Here is a 3,993-nt window from a genome sequence, read left to right as displayed (position 1 = left end):
CTCTGCCTTCAGGACACACAGAACCAGAAAGGAGTCCTAAACCTATTGCTGCTCTCTTCTCCCAGATGATCCTTTCACCATAAAACTGGATGGGTTTTTTACTCCCTGCATTAGGGACAAGATGTCAAGGAAAAGAAGTACATGGCAGATTGACAAATACAAGGTGAACTGGTTGAAGCAAAATCTTCCAGTTAAAAGACTGGATTGACACTTTTGTCTCACAGGTCCTGTACCCAGCTCTCAAAGTAAGACAGGAAAGTAATTTAATCTTGAGGCTTGAATCTGTATGAAAGAAGGAGTGGATAATATAATTCTTTTTATAGTGGGACTATTAGTATAATTCATTAGTGGTTTATATATAAACTGTTCTGTAATCTTCATATTAAAGGTGAGAGCTGTTATTTTTCCTCACCAAGAGGAAACTGTGTGGTCCAAGTTTGGCACATGAAGGAGTCATTCTTAGCCAGAGCTCCAAAGGGAAACTCACTAGTCTCACCTACAAGATGCTTTCAGAAGGAGACCCTATTGATTTCACAGCACATAAATCTCTCTGAAGCTCACATGAAGTGAAGCAGGCACCAGGAGCAGCACAGAGCTCTCACATCCAATTTTGCACTCCTTTCACCATCTGCCCAGAATAGAAGGTAGTAGGAGAATGGAGCACTGTAGCAACAGGGCCACCTACCACAAATGAATCCCAGGAGCTCAGCACAGCCGTTCAGACCTGAAAAAGTAGTTGAAGTCTGGAAATAATTGGTGAAAGATTACAGAGGGATGCATGACCACAGAAACAACACAGCCACACCTTTTCCACACCACGATACGTATACAAATTAAAGAGATGACAAGTCTTTCATCATTTTTGCCTACAAATCACATCTTCTGTTGACCATTTTCTCTGGTTCCCTGTACTGGCTTCACTGAGAGATAGAAAAGTACACCAGGAATTCCATGATCAGGGGTGAGGGACATGCTAAAAGCATTGAAGAATTATCTCAAGTCATTTGCCATGAGCTGTCACTCCTGCTCCACTAGACAGTGTCACAGCAGGATTAGCTCCTGCATTCAGTTTACATCCAAGATTTTGGGCCCTGCCTTATGACTGTTGGGAAGGAGAGCTAACAAACACCATCTCCAACACACACTTGGGAGGGGGATAGAGCTGGACTCTGACAACCTGAGGGAGATCCAGGTTAGTTGGCACCATGATTGAAGAGTTTCCTGGGATCTTCTTGTTGAAGACTGGAATATAAGCTCAGCAGACACCTGTGAAGGGCAGTGTGTAATTCAGCCCAGCCTGGTCCACTGCTTCAGGCAGTTGCATAAAGCACCTCAACAGATGCACCCAGTTCCACTGCACATTTCAGCTCCTTTGCAGAAGAGACCCCTGCAGCTCCCATGTCAATCTGCTGCAGACATTTCTGAGCTGTGAAAGGCAGTGGAGTCAGGCTGAATCACCAATGTATTGACAGAGCATGGTAACAGCCATGAGCAGGATGATTCCCAGGCCTGGGGCAGCCCCATTCTCCTGCCCTGGTGTGGCAGCAAAGGTGAGCAGTGCAAGGAGCTGTGTACATCACAGATCCCACATACCCACCATTCCAGAGGCCCTTGGCAAGAGTGCCAGATCCCAAGGGCACAGGTTTTGCCCAGCTGAGACTTGTGGGACAGGCCAAACCAGAGGCTGGGCCACAGCCCCTGTGTGAGCAGGGCAGGGCAGTTGGGGCTGCCTCCACCAGCCCAGGGCTTGCACAAAGCCAGCCCCACAGGCAGAATGGCTGTGCCCCAGCATGGCTGGGCCAAGAGGCACTGAAGGACACTCTTCCCTGTGCTGAGGGAAGGACCAACATTCCTTGCTCCTTCCCTGAATACCTGCCCTGGAGAGGCTCCTACTCCCAGTGCTCAACTTGATTGCACCAGGCTCTGTGAGACACAGGATTCTTCCACAGGTACTTCCAATTCCCTGACTGAAGAAAAGGCTGGGGAATGGCTCATGAGACAAATCCTGTTGCAGCTGAACTTGGAAGAGGCCTTCCATTTCTGGACTGCTTCCATTAAGGCATTGTCCTTCCTACCAATGGCTGCTCTCTTCACAGATGTTTTGTATCCATTACTTTCTTCATTTGATGTTTGTGCACCCTGAGGTCACACCCACCTTGAGCAGACAAAAAAAAAAGGTTCTTTCCTACGCCTGTTCCCAATCTCAATTCCTTCTCTTTTTTATTTCAAGAATCAATGCAAACAACCAATCAGAAGTGTTTTTTCACCAGCTTCTTTGAGAAGTTGTGCTTGTCATAAATGAGAAATCCTAACTCCTGGAAAAGTAATTTCTGGTCTTACTAGAGTGGATGCCCAGCGAGATGCATATCATCAAACTCTCCACTGCAAGCCCTTTACCAAAGCTGTCAGGCCCATTTCCCCTTGCCCTATCCACTCTGTGCTTTGAGATCACCTCAAGTGATCTCCCTCTTCAAATCCTCCCTCCCTCCCTTCAGCTGTTTTCTCCCTCTTCAAATCCTCAAACACCAGTAGTTTCATCTCTGCCTTTAATGGGAATCATTGAATCAAAAGGAACACAGATTCTGCAAGCAGGCTGGAATTGCTTGCAGGATTTTGGTACACTTTGGTGACAGAGCTGCTGACAACCTCAGAGAGGCAGGACTAGAAAACAGACCATGGAAGCACACTGGGGAAGGCAGCTCTGGTGAACAGCCATGGGGTAGGAGGTGCTGGAGTGTCACACTGCAGTCCTAAGCATGTGCTTCATGTGCTCCTGAGTGTAGATATTTGCTGGCAGACGTCTCTGCATGCTAAAGAGTGTCTCTGGTCAAAAACCTGTGTGAGCATCTGCTCCCTTGGAGGGGCTTCGGGATGAAAGCAGCCTGTTGTTCCCTAGAGTTCAGGGGTCTGGGTGGGAGCCAGAGGGGCTCGTCCTTTGCAGAGAGGGTGAGAGCTCTGGAGATGGTTTTCAGAGGCTGCAGAAGGAATGCAGTAGAGGAGAGAGGAAAAGGGAACAGAGGGGGGAGGGAGAGAGAGGGAGAGAGAGAAAGAGAGCACACCATTACTACCATACTTACAAACTTTTCCAAGACACAACCCTCATGGAGCCCACCATTACCTGTTTTTCTCCCCTCCTCTCCTATGACATTGCAAAACTGCAAAACTATGTAATTCCTCAACAACTGATAAATCAGGAAACAGGGTTATGCACCCATTCTGAGATGGCAAAAACAAACCCTTCCACAAAGCTTCTGTGATATTGGTTAAACAAAGCCCACAACTACTTTGCTTTTGCTCTCAAAGCAGGTACAAAACATTAACTACTAACTTAGACACCAAGTTGCAGACCATCAAGCATCCATCCACCCATCTCACCCACCAAACAGAAAGGCAGCCCCAAGATGTAACTGTAAAAAACAGGTAGCAACAGCTACACATCCTGCAAGCACTTGATAACAACAAACTAGAACAAATGCAGTATGAGCAGGAGAAAAAGCAGGTGACTCTTGATTGTTTAAATTTCCTGGCAAGGAATAAAGTTTAGCTTCCCCTGGAGCACTGAGCTATACTATACTGTTAAAGCAAGTAGTGAACAGAACCTTTGAACCTGCCTCCTTCGAACAGGCAGCATCCTCCTTAGAGAATGAATGTGCTCATCATTGGGATATCACAGTCCATCTTACTCATAAGCAGACTAGAAACACTTTCAAGGAACCAGATGACACGAATAGTAGGCCAAAATATGTTCCATGAATATTTTCTTGTGTATGACCTTTGTAGCACTTTGGGCATTCAAGAATTGCCCTCCTGAACTGCAGTGTTGCAAGGTGGCTGCTGTAGTGACAGAAAAGGAAAAGGAACGTCACCCACAGAAGCACTTCAGCACAGAGAATCTAGAGAGCTGCAAGGTGATTACCCATGTAGGGAGTTACTGGGAAAGGAAATGAGAGCACAGACCAGGGGAAAGCCCCAGGGGAGCTCTCCCCTCAGGGA

The sequence above is a fragment of the Agelaius tricolor genome, unplaced genomic scaffold (assembly GCF_023055355.1).
Source record: "Agelaius tricolor isolate 1412-34295 unplaced genomic scaffold, bAgeTri1.0.p SCAF_9, whole genome shotgun sequence".
In the NCBI taxonomy this organism is placed as follows: Eukaryota; Metazoa; Chordata; class Aves; order Passeriformes; family Icteridae; genus Agelaius; species Agelaius tricolor.
The sequence above is the reverse complement of the archived record's forward strand: the minus strand, read 5'-3'. Positions refer to the sequence as shown.